At 38.5% G+C, this 21,788-nt stretch overlaps 1 protein-coding gene across 3 annotated transcripts in view; it reads left to right on the top strand.

Annotated features, from left to right (window-relative positions):
• COL4A5 (collagen type IV alpha 5 chain) overlaps positions 1–21,788 on the top strand; it is a 358,160-nt gene that overhangs the window by 13,980 nt on the left and 322,392 nt on the right. The window lies entirely within an intron of this gene.

Here is a 21,788-nt window from a genome sequence, read left to right on the forward strand (position 1 = left end):
ATCAATTTTGAATTTTATGGAAATGATAGATTTATTTGGATAGCCATCAAGAGGCAAGGCATGGAATCAGTGGGTTAAGTTACAGGAATTGTTAATGTTAATAATTTTCTATTGAGCTTTTTATAGATAGGCATGCCTGCTTTAGGAAGGGAATACCACTTTCTACTCCCATCCCCTATCCTCAAGTAATCACTGATCTACATTCTGTACTGTAGTTTTAGTTTCAAGAGTTATACGTAAACTACAGGCCCAGTGCATGAAATTTGTGCACAGGGTTGTGTGTCCCTCAGCCCAGCCTGCACCCTCTCTAATCTGGGACCAATGGAGGGATGTCCAACTGCCCGCTTAAGCCTGATCTCGGTAGGAGCAGGCTTAAACGAGCAGTTGGATATCCCTCTCACAATCCAGGACTGCTGGCTCCCAGCTGCTTGCCTTCCTGCTGTCCTGATTGCCCCTAACCTCTTTTGTCTCCCAGCCTGACCAGTCCAACCACTCCCCAACCTGATTGGTGCCTAACTGCTCCCCTGCCAGCCTGTTTGTCCGTAACTGCTCTCCCATGCAGACATGGTCCCCCCAACTTCTCTCTCTTGCAGCCCTGGATATCCCCCAACTGCCCTTCCTTACAAGTCTGGTTGCCTCCAACTTCCCTCCTCTGCCAGCCTAGTCACCCCTAACTGCCCTCCCTGGCAGGCTTGATCACCCCCAACTGCCCTCCCTTGCATGCCTGGTCCCTCCCAACTGCTCTCCCTTGCTGGCCACCTTGTGGCAGACATCTTGTGTCCACATGGGGACAGCCAGCTTTGACCACATGGGGGAAGCCATCTTGTGTGTTGGAGTGATGGTCAATCTGCATATTACAATTTTATTAGATAGGATAGAGGCCTGATGCACAGGAGGAGGCCAGCTGGTTTGCCCTGAAGAGTGTCCCAGATCAGGGTAGGGTTAACTTGGGATGTGGAGAGGCCTGTGGTGGTTTGCAGGCGGGCCATGCCCCTCAGCGACTCAAGCGGAAGCCCTAGTATTTGGGATTTATTTATCTTCTGTAATTGAAACTTTGTAGCCATGAGCGGAGCCAAGCCTCCTACTCGCTCTTGGCCACAGCCATTTTTGTTGGGATTAATTTATCTTTTATCTAATATAATTGAAACTTTGTAGCTTTGAGTGGAGACCTAGTCTGGTCAAAGTGTGCGGGAAGCTTGGCTCCCTCCATTATCAGGGAAACCCAAGCCTCCTGCTCACTCTGTGGCCATAGCCATCTTGGTCTGGTTAATTTGCATACTCACTACTGATTGGCTGGTGGGCGTGGCTTGTGAATGTAGCCTAGTGATGGTTAATTTGCATATTATTATTTTACTAGATAGAATGAAGTCATATGGTATGTCCACTTTCTTAGTTCTGGCATCTTTCTCTCAGCTTTTTAGATTCATCCAGGCTGTGGTGAATATCCACAATTCATCATCATTATTATTATTTTAACTAGAAGCCTGGTGCACGAAATTTGTGCACAGGGGATTGTCCCTCAGCCTCCCTTGCACCCGCTCCAATCTGGGACCCCTTGAGGAATGTCAGGTGACCTGGCTGATCAAGGGAAGACACCACCCCCATCACCCCACTGCTGCAGCCACTGCCAGCCACTGCAGCCATCAAGGTGTTTTCATCAACATGGACTCCAGTCCCTACACCACGAAAAAATGAAAACTTTCTTTAGATTTTTTCAAGATGTATCTTTCATAGGATATTACATTTCTTTCTTTTTTTTAAATCCACACCTGAGGATGTTTCCATTTATTTTTAGAGAGTGTGGAAGAGATAAGGAGAGACAGAGAGAAACATCAATGTGAGAGGATACTTTGATTGGTTACCTCCAGCATGAGCCCTGACCTGAGCCCCGGCCAGAAGGAGCCTGTAACCTAGGTACATGCCCTTGATCAGAATCAAACCCGAATCCTGCAGTCAGCAGGCCGAGGTTCTATCCACTGAGCCAAACTGCTAGGGAAGTATATGACATTTCTTAGCCCCTCCAGTAGCAGACCTTTGATTTTTCCTCCAGGAATGTGGTGGAAAAACCCTAGATCACCTTCTTGGATTCTTATAACCCAAGTTACCAAGAACACTGCAAGTAGCAGCCTACAGGGAGATTAGCCAATGAGGAGTCAGAAAAGGTGTTTACACTCAAACTGGTTTGGCTCAGTTTATAGACGAGGGGCCTGCAGACTGAAGGGTCCCAGGCTTGGTTGAAGGCACATCCCCAGTGGGGAGTATGCAGGAGTTAGCTGATCGATGTTTCTTTCTCATTGATGTTTCTGACAGTCTATCCCTCTCCCCTATTCTCTTTAAAAAAATTAATTATATATATATATATATATATATATATATATATATATATATATATATATAGTGTTTCCTTTGCAGCTCATCCAGTCCCTTTGTTGTGTCCACAGGGCTAGGATCGTGTCCCTGCCACCTGCCACCTAATGGTGGCCACTGGGGTATCCACACACCCCAGAGGCCAGCAGCCATCCCCCACCCCCCACATCGAGGGTGCTGGGCTGGGGACATGGACGCAAACCATCGCTTGTTGCCAGAGCTCTCCAAAGGCACTGGGGGGTGGGATAGGAACATTCCAGTAGCCAAATGTGCCAGAGGCCAGCAACCATTGGTGCTCGGCTGGGGGACATGCAAGGACCCTTGGGCCACACACCGTTGGCCACCAGGGTCTCCGCACACTCCAGAGGCCAGCAGCCAGCCCCCTGTTGTGGGCACCAGGTTGGGGGTGTGGATCCAAACTTCTGCTTGGTGCTGGAGCATTCACAAGTGTCTAGGGGTGGGGCGGGTACATCCCCGTGTTGCTATGGTGACTTGGGGATGTTTCCGCCCCACCCCACCCCCAGCGGTTTGGAGCCTGCACTCAAAGGCTTGGAGTGACCAGGAGATGTTCTGGGACTCCTGCTGCTCAGGGCCTAAGCATGGGCCTATAGGCTAGGAGCAGCCTGGGCTTGGAGGATGTTCCTGGGACACAAGCTGCTCAGTGCCTGCATATGCAAATTTACCACCAGCTTTGTTGGGTTAATTTGCATACTCACTATGATTGGCTGATGGACATAGTAGAGTGATGTCTAATTTGCATATCTCCTTTTATTAGATAGGATTATTTAATTATTTGATTGATTTTACACAGAGAGAGAGGGTAGGAGAGGGAGGGAGGGAGAAAGAGAGAGAGAGAGAGAGAGAGAGAGAGAGAGAGAGAGAGAGAGAGAGAGAGAGAGAGAAAGAGAAACATTGATTTGTTGTTCCACTTATTTATGCTTTCATTGGTTGGTTCTTGTGCCCTGAATGGGGTGCAGGGGTGGGGCAGGAATAAAACCCACAGGCTTAGTGCATTGGGGGGATGCTCCACTAGGAGGGCCATAGTTCATTATTTTCATGCTGAGTAGTATTCCACTGTATGGATATAATAGTTTGTTTTGCTATTCTCCAGTTCACAGACATTTAGGTTGCTTTCAGTTTCTTGCTATTACTGGTAAAGCTGTTATGAACATTTTATTTTTGCATTTTAACATTTTTTTAAATCTTTTCAATTACAGTTAACATTCAATATTATATTTTATTATCTTCAGGTGTATGGCATAGCATGAACAGCTCAATTATTTTTTAACATTTGCAGGTCACGATATAGAACATTTACATTACCCAAGTCTCCATAATGCCCCTTCCTTTTCAGTGTGTTTTGTGTCTTCTATAAGAAATCTTAGAACTCCCAGGTTCCAAAGGTATCATATGTTTTCTTCTAGAATCTTTACAGTTTTATAGTTTTAGAGTTTATCTTTAGGCCCATTTTTTCCCCTCTACATAACCAGTTTTTTTCCAGTACCATATATTGAAAAAATCCCTTTTTTAATTGATTTGCTTTAATGACTTCATTGAAAATCAATTGAATGTATATTTATAGGTTTAGGTAAAGACTGATTTGTTTATGTTTGTCTATTCTTATGCTAATATAACATGTTATTAAATTTTTGGCATTATAATAACTCATTAAATCTTATAGTATAAGTTCTTTAAATGTGTTCTTCTTTAAGATTGACTATTCCATATAAATTTTGGATTCCTAGGAGAAGCATAGGTAAACACCTTTATTTGCTGCCTTCCACAACCACATCAAAATTACAACTAAAATATAGAACAACAATCATCCAGAATCATGGGGAAGCTGGCTGAGTGAAAGTTCTACAACTAGAGAAGTAAAGAAGAAAGCACACTGAAACTGGTAGGATGTGTGGAGGTTCCGTATGGGCTCATCTGGTACCCAGGTGTGCCACTTTTTTAATTGGAAGGGAGATTGCCTCTGCAGAGGCCCCTGAAGGAGCAAGGAGTCCTAGCCCCACACCATTCCCCCAGTCCAGGATCTCAGAGCTGGGGAAAGAAATTCCTACCAGCTGTAAGAACTAAAGACTGTAAAATCCAGAGCCGATTGGGGCCAAGTGACACAAAGCCTGCTGAAGAACCAGTTGCTCCTCTTAAAAGGCCAGCACTGTGAAATGAACTTATAAGCTCCCACTTCTGAGCTCTAGTGTGGGACAAGGCACTGGGTGACCCAGGTACATATGGGGAGAACTGAACTATCTTACATAAGGGTAGGAACTTGGGAGTGCCTTTCTTCCAGACAGAAGTGCTCACAGAGGTCATTGTTCCCATGCTGAAACCTCCCTGGTGCAGAGCTGACTGGCAGCCATTTCTGTTTCTGTTTGCTCTGCTCCTGTGATTTCTTGAGACCCTACCCCACCCAATTTACACCCCAACCCAAGCTGTGTGCAGCAGCTTTTGCATATGAATGGTCTGTCCATTCTCAGCCTAAAACCAGTCAAACATGCTACAGCTGGGTCAGGGAGCCCCAAAGTTATCAATAAAAAGCACAGGACCTGGCACCAGGTCCACCCTGCCTTGCTTCACAGCTGGGCCTCATCTGGGTACTTCCAAACCCGAAACAAAGAGGTGGAATCTGAAGATCTCTCTATAGTTCTTGCTGAATGGCCCCAGGCAGTGGTTGAATTTGTACCTCCTTGCAGATCCAAGAGCCAATGTACCCAGTGATCAGTGTGAGAGCATACAAGATTACAACTCTACACATCCATAAGTACCACACTCAAGGGGCAGACGCAGTGGGCACCAAAGCCCCCACTAAAGTAAGTCCTGGTCCATAAGGATGTCTTCTGCACAGCATCTCTCCTGCTGTAGCTGCAGTTGGTCCCCACAGCCAACTGGCCTGGAGGTCAATTCCTCACAGTGACACTAATAGCAATCAAGGCTCAACTACAACAAGACTATGCACACAGCCCACAAAGGGATGCACCAAGAGTGTCCACCTCAGGTGATTGGGGAGGCTGAGCCACTGGACCCTATAAGACACATACTATACAAGGCCACTCTATCAACTCATTGAGACTTAGCAACTACCCAATACATAAAAACAAACATAGGGAAGCAGCCCAAATGCAGAGACAAAGAACCATGTCACAAATGAAAGAAATGGGAAGAAAGCACACTACTGGATATAGAGTTCAAAATCACAGTTATAACGTTACTTAAGAATCTTCTAGAAATCCCTGAGGAACTTAGTGAGACCTTCAAGGATCTTAGTGAGAATGCAAAAAAAAAAAAAAAAAAAAAAAAAAAAAAAAAAAAAAAAACCTGTCAGAAATTAAACATAACTGATTGAAATAAAGAATAATATACAGGGATTCAACAGTAGACTAGAGGATCCTGAGAATCAAGTCAATAATTTGAAATATGAAGAAGTAAAAAACACTGAACCAGAAGAGGAAAAAAAAAAAGAATCCAAAAAATATGAAGTTAGTGTAAGGAGCCTCAGGGACAACTTCAAGCATACCAACATCTAAATTATGGGGGTTCCAGAAAAAGAAAGAGAGCAAGATATTAAAATCCTACTTGAAGAAATAATTACAGAAAGCTTCCCCCACCTGGTGAAAGAAATAGACTTACAAGTACAGGAAGCACAAAAAACAAACAAAAAAACAAAACTAAACAAAACTAAAAAAAACAAGAGGATTCCAAAGAGGACCACACCAAGACATATACATAATTAAAATGCCACTGGCAAAAGACAAAAAGAGAATCTTAAAAGCAGCAAAAGAAAAACAGTTACCTAGAAGGGAGTGCCCATAGGACTGTCAGCTGATTTCTCAACAGAAACTGTGCAGGTCAGAAGGGAGTGGCAAGAAATATTCAAAGTGATGCATAGCAAGAACCTACAACCAAGATTACTCTACTCAGGAAAGCTGTCATTTAGAATTGAAGGTAAGATAATGAGCTTTACAGATAAGAAAAAAGTTAAAGGAGTTCATCAACACCAAACTGGTATTATATGAAATGCTAAAAGGTATTCTTTAAGAAGAGGAAGAAGAAAAAGGTTAAAGATAAAAATTATGAATAAGAAATACATATCAACAAGTGAATTTGAAAATCAAATGAATAAAAAACCTGAACAGAATAAACTGGTGAATTGAATACAATCAGTGGCATGGAAATGGAACAGACTGATGAGTCTCAGAGGGAATGGGGTGTGAGGGGATGTGGGAAGAGATTAGACAAAGATCTTATATGTATGTATGTATTGCCTATAGACATAGAGGATGGTGTGGCAAGGGCCTGGAGTGGGGTGGGAACTGGGTGGAGGGGAGTTATGGGGGGAAAAAAGAGGGACATCTGTAGTAATCTCAACAATAAATTTTTAAAAAATTTTTTGGATTCATCTTGTAAATTTCTGCTAAATAAATTGTTGAGATTTTTGTAGGGATGGCGGCAATTATATGTATCAATTTAGGGATAATTGAAATCTTAAAATTGTTTTTTTCCAATATATGAACACGGTACATCTCCCCATTAATTCAGATATTCTTTAATTACCTTCCTTATAAAAGTCTTGCACAGCATTTGTTCAACTTCTTTTTGTGCATATGCTTGATTTTACTTTAAAGGATATAATCTTTAAAATTTTATTTTCAGTTGCTTGTTGCTAATATATAGATATATAATTCATTTTTTATTGACATTCTTATTGTGAGACATTACTATTTTTTTCCTTTTTAGGGTATGATATACTTCTTATAAAATTCAGCCATTATATGCAAAGTTGTCTGAATTTTGAGAGATGCATGCAATAGTGTAAGTGCAATCTCTAATCAAGATATACTAGAACAGCATTTCTGAATTATTCATTAGATCTAGTAGTTACTTTATATTCTCCATGTATATAATAATATTATCTGAAAATAAAGAGAATTATACTTATTATACTTCTTTCTTTGCACTCTGTATGTCTCATTTCACTGGCTAAGACCTTCCCTACAAGTTTTATAAAAGTAATGAGAGAATACCTCAATTTTGCAGGGAAGATACTAAATATTTCAGGCTTGTGGTAGTTAGCTTTATGTTTTCCAAAATTATGTATTGAAGTGGTCCTTCTCCATTCATTCTTATTTGCTGAGACTTAAAAATAAAGTTAAGGAGAAACCAAGATGGCGGCATAGGGTAGACACCTGAATGCAGCCTACCACAACAAATTTGAATTTAGAACTGGAAAACAGGGGAGGCATTGCCCTGAAGCATTGGACGGGTAGATGAGAGGAGGCTCTGCCATCTGGGAAGGAGACAGAAGGCATACTGAACCTCAGGAACTGTGAAGGTACTGAGAACTGTGCTCACGAAAAGGCGCTGGCTTACTCCCAGCGTGCTTAGAGGAAGGGCTGTACAGAGATTGCTGCTGGCATACTCCCAGTGCACAGAGAGGGCGGGCTGGGCTGAGTTTGCTACTGGCTTACTCCCGGTGCACTGAGAGGGTGGACAGCTAACTCACGGCTTTCTTTCTTGTTCGAGAGGAAAACAGAATCACCCTATTGCTCTGATAGACGGCCCCAGACAGGGAGAGGCCAGACTGTCAGGCAGAGGGCAGAGATCTCTCGGAGGTGTGTGAAGCCAGAGGCCATTACTGCGGGACTTGGGGAGGAGCCGATGGGAAAACAAAGCTTGTCTGTACTAACCCGAGACTCTGCCCCATCCAAGCTGAGCACAGAAGCTCTCCCAAAGGCTGGCTTTCTCTAAGGAGGGACTGGCCAGAATCCAAAGCTTGTCTGCACCTTTACCAAAGAGGTGCGCATGCTTGCAACCAATCTTTTGAAACTCACCTGAACAGGACTTTTCTAAGGCGAGACTGACAGGGAACCAAAGATTGTCTGCGCCACCCTGAGACCCCACCCCATCCAATTACAGAAGCCCTCCTTGCTGAAACACTGCTGATCCTCACAGCCAATTGGCTTGGAGATCAACACTTCCCAGTGATACCAGCAAGGCTTAACAACAAGACTGAACACACAGCCCACAAAGGGCTACACCAAGACTGCCCACCGCAGGTAACTGGGAAGACTGTGCTACTGGGCTCTACCAGAACACCTAGCACACAAAACTATTCCATGAAATCAGGGAAACAACTAAAATGCAGACAAGAGGAAGGACCAAAGGAAGTAGATGGAGGAAAAGAAAAGATTGGACATTGAGTTCAAAACTACAGTTATAAGATTATTCAAAAATACCCTAAAAAAGGCCGATAAAATAAATGAGACCTATGAGGATATGAAAAGGATAGCAACTAGAAATAATAAGGGATCAACTAGAAATGAAGAAAACATTGTCTGGAAAAAAAAATATTACACAGAGTCCTAAAAGCAGACTGGAAGATTGCAGGAATCAAGACAAAGATTTAGAATACAGAGAGTTAGAGGACACTCCTCCACAGAAGCAAGAAAAGAGAATCCAGAAAGTTGAAGATAATGTAAGAAACCTCTGGGACAATTTCAAGCGAACCAACATCAGAAGTATGGGGATCCCAGAAGAGAGAGAGCAAGATACAGAAAGAATACTGGAAGAAATAGTGACAGAAAACTTCCCCCACCTGGGGAAAGAAATAGACTTACAAGTCCAGGAAGCACACAGAACCCCAAAGAAAAGGAATCCAAGGAGGACCACACCAAGACACACATCATAATTAAAATTCCAAGAGCAAAAGACAAAGAGAGAATATTAAAAGCAGCAAGAGAAAAGCAGGTAGTTACCTATAAAGGAGCACCCATACGATGATTGTCAGCTGATTTCTCAACAGAAACCATGCAGGCCAGACGGGAATGGAAAGAAATATTAAAGGTGATGAATAGCAAGAACCTACAGCCAAAAATACTCTACTCAGCAAAGCTATCATTCAGAATTGAAGGCCAGATAAAGAGTTCACAAATAAAAAAAAGCTAAAGGAGTTTATCACCGCCAAACCAGAATTATATGAATTACTGAAGTGGGTTCTTTAGGAAGAGGAAGAAGATAAAGATAAAAATTATGAACAACAAATACATAACTATCAACAAGTGAATCTAAAAACCAAGGGAATTAGAAAATCTGATGAACAATAATAACTGGTGAATATAATAGAATTAGAGTATGAAAGGGGAGTGGACTGGCGATTCTCGGGGAAAAGGGGGAGGGGGGTGTGGGAAGAGGCTGAACATAAACTGTACACCTATGGATGAGGACAATGGGGGATGGGGAAAGGGCAGAGGATGGGGTGGGAACCTGGTGGAGGGGAGCAATTAAGGGAGGGAGGAAGAGGAACATATTTGTAATAATCTGAACAATAAAGATTTATTTAAAAAAATAAAGTTAAAATTTTGGCAAGAAATAATTTGTACCTATTTAAACAGTTGTACTTTCAAGAGCTCATCTGACCTGCTAGGTGTCTGAGTTGCCAATTAAAACAAGCCAAAATGAAAGTAACAGGCAAGCTTATAATTGCTTCATGTGGTTGTATAAGCAAGAGGCTAAAGTAGGGTAAGTGCTAACTCCCACTTCCATTTACATTTTTTTCCATGCAGTGGCTCTTGATCAGTGGGTCAGTACAGATTTGGGGGTCAAGTTGCATCACTGAAGGTTCCTCAAACAAAAAGTTCCTTCAGTTTTATGGATCTAGGGGCTTAGGGTAGGAAGGGGAGAAAGGTTAGCAGTGGAAATATACTGAGTACTGAGAGTGGAGAAAACTGTATTCAAAATTTTCCCTTACTACTTCTGCTATGAACATGAACAAGATTTTTTTAAAATATATTTTATTGATTTTGTACAGAGAGGAAGGGAGAGATAGAGAGTTAGAAACATCGATGAGAGAGAGTCATCGATCAGCTGCCTCTTGCACAACCCCTACTGGGGATATGCCCGCAACCAAGGTACATGCCCTTAACCGGAATCGAACCCGGGACCCTTCAGTCCCCAAGCCGACACTCTATCCATTGAGCCAAACCGGTCTTGGCAATGAACAAGATTTTATGTGGACATATGCTTTCATTTTTCTTGGGTATGTATCAAGAAATGAAACTGCCACGTTATATCAGTTTTTATTTTTAACTTTACAAGAAACTGTCAAATTGTTTGCCAGAGTGGTTTTGCTGTTGTGCATTCCACCAGTGTATACAAGTTCTATTGATAGTTGTTCCTCATCCTTGCCTGCATTTTCAATCTGTAATCTTAATTTTAGCTATTTTGCTATCTAATTAATTCTATCTCCTTGGAGTTTTCTTATAGTTAACTTTTTATTTATATCCCAACATTTACTATCTTTGGTGTATTGTTCTGTGAGTTTTGATAAAAGCATACAATCTTGTAAACACTGCCATTTTCAAGATTCAGAACAGTTAGCTCCTCCACTGATAATCATGGATCTATTCTCTATTCCTATAATTTTACCTTTTTAATAATGTCATATATATCAGGTCATCTAGTATGTCACTTTTTAAATTTTATTAATTTTTTTCAATTACAGTTTGCCTTTGGTATTATTTTGTATTAGTTTCAGGTGTACAGCATAGTGGTTAGGTAATCATACACTTTACAAAGTGCTCCCCCTCAGAATTTCCAGTACCTATCTGGCACCATTATTGACCATATTTTCTATGCTATAACATTTTGCGTCTAGCTTTTTTTCCCCTTATTGTAATAAATTTGAAAATTATTCATGTTCTGTAAATCAGTAGACCCTTTCTTTTTTAATTTTTTAAAATAATAAAGTGGTAACAGTTCTGTATAATCTGGATATACCATCTTTGTCTGATATGCACATGTTTTATAGCTATGATATCTTATTTGGTGACTTTTTGTTTTCTTAACTGGCATTTTCAGAGAATAAAAGTTTAATGTTTTTTCTTTTGTATTAAACATTTTTACAGGTGACATTATTGCAAGTGTATCTTCTTTATCCCCCTTTGCCCACCTGCACTCACCTCCCATCCCCCTCCCTTGATCTTCAACAAACTATTGTGTGTGTCCATGGCATCATTCACATGGACCTCGATTAACAACTCAAGATCCTTAACCTCCACTTCCTGAGGTAGTTCCTGGAGGTCTGAGGCATACCTGGAGGGGGGACTTTGGTAGACATCTGGCAGATAAAGGGTGTCCCTCCTTCCTTCTCTGGCCCTTGCCTCTGACATAGTGTACAGGCATGGAGCAGAACCTAGCCTGTTTTCCTTTCTGGTTTCATATCATCCTCTCTGATATCCATGGCAATCAGAATCCTCCCCTAAAACTGAAGGAATTTTTTGTATTCCTTTTACTGGATTTGCTTTTATGTAAAGGGTCTTTCAATAAAAAGCTGTCAAAAATTTAAAGACAGTTTAATTTTGACACAGTCCAGTTTATCACCTTTTTCTGGTTTTGGCTTTGTATCCTTTATAAGAAATCTTTTACCACTCCAAAGTCACTAAAATTTCCTTCCAGGTTTGCTTCTCAAAGTTTTATTTATTTATTTTTTTTAATAATTGTTTTAGCTTTCAACCCATTCAGTTATTTTGTGGTGTTTGATAAGGGTGCTCATTCAGTTCCTCCCTCCCCGATGTGTTTAGTTCCAGCACCATTAATTGAAAATATGATCCCTCCCCCATTGAATTACCTTGGTATATTTATTGAAAATGAATTAATGTGTGTGTGTGAGTTTATTTTTGAAGTCTAAATTGCTCTATTAATCTATATTTCTATCCTTATGATAATACTACACAGTCTTCATTACTGTATTGGGTCGGCAACTAAGTAATTGCTGGTTTCACACATATATGGCTTCAGTTGAATTTTTTGGTTTGCAGAAGTAGTACAAATGTAAAACACATTTTGTTATTTGATAGTTGGCTATTCAGCTGTTAATCAGTAAAAAAAGTTTTTTGATCTGTTTTGTAGTTTTCGTTTGGCGTTCGTTGAAAAATGGAAAATCAAAAGGAACATTTTCGTCATATTTTGCTTTTTTATTTCCGCAAAGGGAAAAACGCATCACAAGCTCATAAAAAGCTATGTGCTGTTTATGGTGACGAAGCCTTAAAAGAACGGCAGTGTCAAAATTGGTTTGCCAAATTTCGTTCTGGTGATTTTTCACTCAAAGATGAAAAACGCTCTGGTCATCCAGTTGAAGTTGATGACGCCCTAATCAAAGCAATAATCAATTCGGACTGTCACAGTACAACACGTGAGATTGCAGAGAAGCTTCATGTATCACATACATGCATTGAAAATCACTTAAAACAACTTGGCTATGTTCAAAAACTCGATACATGGGTTCCTCGCGAACTGAAAGAATCACAGTTAACGCAACGCATTAGCAGCTGCGATTTGCTAAAGAAACGTAATGAAAATGATCCATTTTTAAAACGACTGATAACTGGCGATGAAAAATGGGTTGTTTACAACAATATCAAGCGGAAAAGATGTGGAGCAGGCCAGGTGAACCAACTCAAATAACATCAAAAGCTGATATTCATCAAAAGAAGGTTTTGTTATCAGTTTGGTGGGATTACAAAGGAATTGTCTACTTTGAACTCTTACCACCCAACCGAACGATCAATTCTGATGTCTACATTGAACAACTAACGAAATTAAACAATGCAGTTGAAGAAAAGCGGCCCGAATTGACAAATCGAAAAGGTGTTGTATTCCATCATGACAATGCAAGGCCACACACATCTTTGATCACTCGGCAAAAATTAATGGAGCTTGGTTGGGATGTTTTGCCACATCCACCATATAGTCCTGACCTTGCACCATCTGATTACTTTTTGTTTCGATCTTTACAAAACTCCTTGAATGGTAAAAATGTCAATAATGATGATGATGTCAAATCGTACCTGATTCAGTTTTTTGCTAATAAAAACCAGAAGTTTTTTGAACGTGGAATTATGATGCTGCCTGAAAGATGGCAAGAGGTCATTGATCAAAATGGGCAATACATTACAGAATAAAGTTATTTAGTTCCATGAAAAAATTGTCTTTGATTTTCTTTTAAAAATCCGCAATTACTTAGCTGCCGACCCAATACTTTTATAATAAGGCTTGAAATCAGGTGGTCCTAATCCTCCAAATTTGTTCTTTTTTCAAAATTTAGATCCTCTTCCTTCTTCATTCTATTCCTCTTTTCCCTCCTCCTATTTCTATTTCTATTTCTATTTCTATTTCTATTTCTATTTCTATTTCTATTTCTATTTCTATTTCTATTTCTATTATTCCCATTCCTATCCATCCTCTTCTGTTTCATCTCTTTCCCCTCTTTCCTTGTATTTCTATATAAATGTTACAATTAGGTTGTCAGTGCTTACAAATAAATCTCCTGGATTGTGTTTAATCTGCAAATAATTTGGGGGAAATTTATATCTTAACAATACTCAGTATCCTGATAAATTAACATGGTATACCTTTCTCTTTATTAAAGTCTTTTTAACATTTTCTCAGTAATGTTTTAAACTTTCAGTTTGTAGGTCTTATACATACTTTGCTAAGTTTATTTCTAAATATAAATGTGTTTTAATAGAATTATTAATGGAATTATATTTTATTTTCTATTATGTATTAACATATAGAAATACAGTATAATTGATTTTTTTCTATTGGTCTGTATACTGCAATCTTATTAAATGAATTTATTATTTTTGGTAGCTCTTTTATGGTTAACTTAGAACTATTTACATACATGATTATGTATTCTCTAAGAAAAATTTACGTCTTCCTTTCTTGTCTGTATACTACTTTACCCCCCCTCCCCCTATCTTATTGTTAAGATCTTTAGGAGAATGTTTGATGGAAGTTTGAGACCACAGTCTTTGGTAACTTTTTTCAATATATGAAAACATTTTGTTTCCCATATTTTATAGTTTTTTGGTTGTTTATGATCAGATGGCAAGTCCAATAGTAATTGTTCCAACATAGCCTGCTTTTTTTTCCTGCTTTCATTTCACTGCAGTGAACATTTTTAAACGAAATTGTTTGCATTTCAGATTATTTCCTTTGAGCAGACTTCTAAAACTATATATTGCCATCTATATGCATATATCTTTATTGTCTGTCTATCTATCATCTATCTATCTATCTATCTATCTATCTATCTATCTATCTATCTATCAGTATCTATCTTTATTGTCCTATCCCCCTACTTACTGATTCATCCATATGTCTAAACCTATAGTATAGAAGTTACCTCAGGAGCAGTGATCATATATTTTACTTCTTTTAATACCTCATGTCATCTATCCTTTCATTTAATTAATGGAAAGAAAAGTTTTTGTGATTAATTTTCTTATACACAGAATATATCTTTAAGCACAAGATAGAGATATTTCTGGTCTTCCAGGTGAAGTTTAAGGTAAGAGAATACTAGGATTATTATCATAGTTTTTATTTTCTATTACCTTATTTTACTTCATTTACTTATCTTATTTCTCTTTGATAATGCTGTAGGAAGCAAATAAATAAATAAATAAATAAATAAATAAATAAATAAATGAAATATTTTGGAAGATATAAGGTAAATTTTATTTAAACATTAGTGGCACAGTGCATGAAATTTGTGCATGGGGGGTGTCCCTCAACCTAGCCTGCACCCTCTCCAATCTGGGACCCCCTCAGGGGATGTCTGACTGCTACTTTAGGTCCAATCCCTCTCACAGTCTGGAACTGCTGGCCCCTAACTGCTTGCCTCCCTGCTGGCATGCTTGTACCCAAATGCCACCCCATGACCTTCTCGCCCCCATTTCCCCCCCTTGCCAGCCTGCTCACCCCCAACTTTCTCCCCACCAGCCTTATCTCCACCAACTGCAACCCTTGCCAGCCTGGTTGCCCCAACTGCCCCCCACTGGCCTGATCACCCCAACTGCCCTCCCTTCCTAGCCTGATTGCCCCTAACTTCCTCTGCCGTGGCCCAGCCACAATGGCTTTGTCCAGAAGGATGTCTGGAAGGTCTCCCAGTCTAATTCGCATATTACCCTTTTATTAGTATAGATATTTTCTTTTTATTGCATTTATTGGGGTGACACTGGTTAAACAATTATGCAGGTTTCAGGTGCACAATTCTACAACACATCATCTGTACACTGTACTGTGTGTTCACCATCCCCAGTTAAGTCTCTGACCATCACCATTTATCTCTCTTATATCCTCCTTAACTCCTCCTCCCAGCAATCACCACACTAGTGTCTGTGTCCATGGATTTTTATTTTGATAGGAGGAAGGTTTTATTCATAACTTTCTTTCATTTTGACTTAATTTTATAGGAAAGATGTTTGAACAATGACCCAGTAGAAAATGGCCTTATCTATTTTGAATTAATTTAGTTTCAGGAAGTCCTGTGAAATATGAAGCATTTACAGTAGTCCCATCTTATCTGTGGTTTTGATTTCCACAGTTTCAGTTACCTTTGGTCTGAAAATATTAAATTTTCCCATTTATTGACATTGTCTACTCCTGACATCCAACCATGGACATCATCATGGCTCAACGATTCAGGATGCAGATGACCCTTCTTCTATCATCATCAGATTAATAGTAGCCTAATGCTACATTACAATGCCCACATCATTCATTTCTCTTCATCTCAATAAGTAGGTACTCTGTTATCTCACATCATTACAAGAAGGTTGAATATTGTACAATAAGATAGATGTTTTGAAAGGCCACATTCACATAATTTTTATTACAGTGTACCATTATAATTGTTCTATTTTGGTATTGTTGTTGTTAATCTCTTCTTTTATAAACTAAAGTTTACATATGTATGTATAGGAAAAAGTAGAGTATATATAGGGTGCAGTGCTATCCACGGATTCAGGGATCCATTTGACACATACCCTCAGATAAGGGGTAACTGCTGTACTTAAACTTTAATATTCCTAGCTACCTACAAATAAGCCAATTTGTTCTAGTTTTAAGGTCATGTTAATTTTCATAGTTTTGTTTCAAAATGAAGGACTTTGCTCCTCTTATACTGTGATTCTTAAAATGAAAGTGTACAAAGGGCAGGAAAATGGGGACAGAAAGAGACTTTGCTTGGGGCAATGGGCACACAGTGCAGTGTGCAGATGATGTTTTGTTGAATTGTGTACTTGAAACCTGAATGTTTCTGTGAACCAATGTCATCCCACGAAATTCAATAAAAAATAAGCTATACATTTTCTTCAGATTGTGGGTATATTGAAAGTTTTCACTGTCTGGCAAAATTTATCTCTCTAGGTTTTGTTTTAACCCATAACCCATTCCCTTCACTTTTTCATACAGTTCTTGTGGACAACTGAGTTATTAGGTTTTTAAGATAATTTTTACTTGAGTGAGTATACTCAATTTATAATAATTTGGTTAATAGTGAATAAATTCATTCTTAGCTCTTACCTCTCCCAATTCTATTTGCTTGCTTATCTTTTGCAGCCTATGTAGGCATTCCATTTTTATCTATAGTTGCAGTAAAAACTTTTTGTTATAGCATAAGCTTATTAGACCTTATCACAGCCTTCATGCCTTCATTTGTGTATACTGTGTAATGGAAAAAGAAACCACATACTAATGTTGTAAAATAACAAGTGAGGTTAAACTGAGAAAGGTCACCTTTCTTAGAGGCTGAAAAAGAGGGTCATTTTCATTAGTTTCTCTGACTAATTTGACTAATATGTTTGAATTTGCATATGGATTAACCCTTATATTAAAAACATGGATTTATAAACTGATCTATATTTTAGAAGATTTTTATACCCATACCCTTATTTTTTTTTCTGTACGCTGTGATACCCAGATAGGGAAAAGGAAGTATCTTTTTCTTTAGATGGTTAAATCATTATGATTTGAAATTGAAAATATGCTATAAAACTAAAATGAGTTCAAAATCAGTTCTTTCTGATTTTCATGAGGTATTATACACATTATATTACCCACGTTTTATTTTAAAATCAAGCCCTGATTTAATTAGAAAAAAAACTGAAAGTATTCAGAGGTAAAAGCAATTAAGATATTTCAAGATTATAATATTTTTCTTAGTTTTGCTTACATGTCTACTTATTCATCTGTATTGGTCATGGTACTTACAAATTCTGTAAATATTTTTATTGAGTTCAAATATCTATGAAATTATAAGTTATCATAGAAGAGAAGAGTATAGAATTAGATTCCCATTACATGTGTATTCCAGGGAACAATAACTTGGTTTGTTTTGATCAGAATACTCAATGGCCTAAAGTTTCATCTTTCCCTATCATTGTCCTTAAAAAATGCAACATCAGCCTAAATATGTTTTTTTTGCCTTAGAGTAGGGCTTCTCTAAGATAAATGTTTATTCAAAATTAAATGGAGAAAAAGAACTTAGGAGATGATAGTGAAATTATAGGTCTTTTAAATTTTTTATTTATCTGTATTTTCTCAGTACATGCTTATTGTTTTTGTAATGAAATGTTTTAAGTGTAGTTATTTATTTTTAATTCTCTATTGTTGAAAATATTACAGGTTTCCCTCTTTTCCCATCATTGACCACTTCCAGCCCACAACTGCTCCCCAAGGCCTTCGTGGCACTATTGTCTGTGTCTATGGGTTATGCATATATACATAAAAATTCTGTGGTTAATTTCCTCCTGTTCCAACTCCCTGATTCCCTCTGAGACTCCTCAGTCATTTCCATGCTTCCATTTCTCTAGATCTATTTTGTTCGTCAGTTTATTTTGTTCATAGTTTTTGGCTCTGTATTTCAACATTTTTTGGATTTAAAAAATTTAACATATTTTACTCAACTAATTTTTATGCCATCGTTTCTTATTAAAGGAAAAGAAGGCTAGGTGAATTGATGAGAACTAAAACATAATTTTACTATTTTAATAATCATTTCAGGTAATTTTAGAGTGGTTCTTTAGTTGCCTTTCTTAAAGTATAAATTCAGTAGGGGTTTTTTAATGTAAAAATTTCCAGATGTTGCCAGTAATAAATAACAGAATGCCAGTAATAATTTTGTCATTGAGCACAATGAAGAGAAATCATCTTTAATTTATATGCATTCTCCCATATAAAGGGTTACATGTATTCTCCTTTCCTTTTCCCTACTGAGTGATAAACATCTTTCTACTTTTCATGTTATCAACCAAAAAAAAAAATAAATAAACACAAAAACTGATTTTGAATGCTGGGGACAACTATTTTCATTTATTTTTGGACAAAATGTGTAATGTATATATGAAACCTGTGATTTTTATTTAAGGCCTTGTGAATGTATCCAAAATCTTTATATAAATTGACACAAATGTTGCTATAAAATACAAATATCTTTCTGGAAAAAAAAAAAAGAAGAATTTTAAACATGTATGATTTAGCTGAGTGTTTTCTGATTGAATCAGGAATATTCAAGATTTATAAAGTATTATAGTATACTAGAGGCCTGATGCATGAAATTCCTGCATGGGTTGTGTGCCCCTCAGCCCAGTCTGCATCTCTTCAATCTGGAACATCCCTCTCACAATCCAGGACTGCTGGCTCCCAACTGCTTGCCTGCCTGCCTGCCTGCCTGATTACCCCTAACTGCTCCTACCTGATCACCCCCTAATTACTCCCCTGCCAGTCTGATCGATGCCTAACTGCTCCCCTGCCAGCTCGATTGCCCCTAACTGCCCTCCTCTGCAGGCCTGGTCACCCCTAACTGTCTTCCCCTGCATAACTGGTTCCCCCCAAAATGCTCTCCCCTACAAGCTTGAGTCTCCCCCGTCTCCTCCCCCCCACCCCCCCCACCCCCCCGCCCGCTACTGCCCTTCACTGAAGGCCTGGTTTCCTCCAAGTTCCCTCCTCTGCCAGCCTATTCACCCCTAACTGCTTTCCCCTGCAGGATTGATCACCCCAACTGCCCTTCCTTGCAGGCCTGGTCCCTCCCAACTGCCCTCCCCTGCTAGCCATCTAGTGGTGGCCATCTTGTGGCCACATGGGGGCAGCCATTTTTGACCACATGGGGGCAGCCATCTTGTGTGTTAGAGTGACAGTTAATTTGCATATCACTCTTTTATTAGATAGGATAGAGGCCTGATGCACAGGTGCAGGCCAGCTGGTTTCCCCTGAAGGGTTTCCCAGATCAGGGTGGGGATTCCCTTGGGGTATGGGGCAGCCTCAGCAAGAGGCCTGTGGTGGTTTGCAGGCCAGCCACGCCCCCTGATAACCCAAGTGGAGGCCCTGTTATCTGGAACTTATTTATCTTCTATAATTGAAACTTTGTAGCCTTGAGCGGAGCCAATCCTCCTGCTCACTCAATAGCCATAGCCATTTTTGTTGGGATTAATTTATCTTCTATTAATGAAACTTTGTAGCTTTGAATGGAGTCCAGGGCCAGCCAGGGTGTATGGGAAGTTTGGCTTCCTCCATTGCCTGGGAAAACCAAGCCTCCTGCTGTCTATGTGGCTGCAGCCATCTTGGTTGGATTAATTTGCATACTTCCTCCTGATTGGCTGTTAGGCGTGTTTTGTGAGTGTAGCAGAGGTATGGTCAATTTTAAAATTACTCTTTTATTAGATAGGATAGTAAGTCTCTAATAAACACTTATAAGCTCTATAATTTATTCCAAAGCCTTGATAAAATTATTTTAACTAATTTATACTGTTTTCAAATATTGACTGAAAATATTGGATCATATTATTTATTACTACCACAATCCCCATCCATTCTTACAATTTTCCTAAGGAAGAAAATTGTGTGAGCCTCAATGAGAGTTTGAGTTACCACCATTGCCAAGCTTCAAGAGATGGTGTGGCAGAAGTGAGATAGACATTTTTTTTTCTGTGTTTAAATCATTTATTTATTTATTTATTTATTTATTTATTTATTATCTAAAGTTTTACATATGTGTCCCTTTTCCCTGATTGACCTCTCCCAAGCCATTCCTACCCCAGGTTTTTGTTTGTTTGTTTGTTTTTGCTAAGAGGATGATGATTTTTCTGATTCTGTCTAAAAAATGGCAAAGGTGATTGCAGCTGAGAGAAAATGTGAGTGGCATCTCACTAGGGATGATGTGACTATCCTCTATTATAGAATTCTGCACATTTTTAGTCATTCCATTGTCAAGTAGTTCAGGTGTAATGTGGGAGGTACATTTAGCTTCTCCACATTGTTGTAGTAATGTATCACAGCAAATTGTTTAAAAGAGCCTGGGTTGAAAGTTAGGTTAGAATTTAGAACTGGGGGTAAAGAGAAAATGCTCAGATAATTTATCCTGGCCACAAAAGGTTTAGGAGTTAGAATGAGACTTTAGCATTTTTGTGTCTTGTAGTAGTAGGACAAATTCTTCCCTTTTTATGGCAGTAACAACCCTCCCCCCCCACACACACACCTCTCTGCAAATAGCTAGTTCTAAAGTTACTATTGTACTATAGTGTAATGGTGTAGTTTAGAGCATGAACATTTAAATTAGGATTGGTTTAAGTTAAGACTCTTCCAATTAAGGTAATATTATTATTCTAAAGTGTCTTAATACATAACACATTAAGTGTTCAATATACGAGAGCTGTGATTTTACACATGATCTATATTCTCTTTCAGTACAGTTTAGTGAAATCTGATTGTCTTTTCTTAAGCACAGTAATTTGTTTTCCCTTTTGATCAGCTTTCTTCCTCTCTGGTCTTTATTATAAAGTAGAAAGATGACTTAAACACACTTTTTTGTTTGTTTCTACAGGCATTGGCTAGATATTATGTCAGTTAAGTATACATATACTAATACTTGATATATTGTAAAACAGATATAATTCCTTAAATAGTGTTGTATGACTAGAGTTAAAATGGTCCAAAAGAGAGATAGGAAAATTGGGTAGTCGGAGTTATAGAGAAAATTAAAACTAATGTCTAAACAAGAAAGTTGGTTTATTTTTAGACATCGAGAAAAACTGTTAAAACTACTCTGCCCACTTTGCTTTTCTAGAAACTTCTTAATGTTTTAAAACAATAAATTATTTTGTTGAAATTAAATATTTAGATAATTGCAGTATAGATATATATGTCTGTATGTATATATATATATATATATATATATATATATGTGTGTGTGTGTGTGTGTGTTTGTTATTCCTAAACAAATTTTGTAGTTTCTTCACACCCAAAGGAAATTTTAATAAATACTTCAAATATTTTAGGAAATACAGCATGCGATTTAGTAAATTTAAGTGAATAAGTGAATAACTTAGCTATTCCAACAATGTTTTGCCTCCGCATTCCTTGGCACAAACTGGGACCTCAGTGAAATGTTCCTCATGGGAGTTGCCTGTGATATCTTACTGAAGGGGATCAAGTCCTAATTCGGGCTCCCCTCCCTTCTGTTTTATTAAAATCAACTTTATTACAGTATAATTTGCATACAGTAAACTGAATCCATTTTATGTATATAGTTTAATGAGTTTTGACAAATGTATATACCCCCAACAAGATATTAAATA

This window comes from Pipistrellus kuhlii, unplaced genomic scaffold, assembly GCF_014108245.1.
Source record: "Pipistrellus kuhlii isolate mPipKuh1 unplaced genomic scaffold, mPipKuh1.p scaffold_m20_p_33, whole genome shotgun sequence".
Classification (NCBI taxonomy): domain Eukaryota; kingdom Metazoa; phylum Chordata; class Mammalia; order Chiroptera; family Vespertilionidae; genus Pipistrellus; species Pipistrellus kuhlii.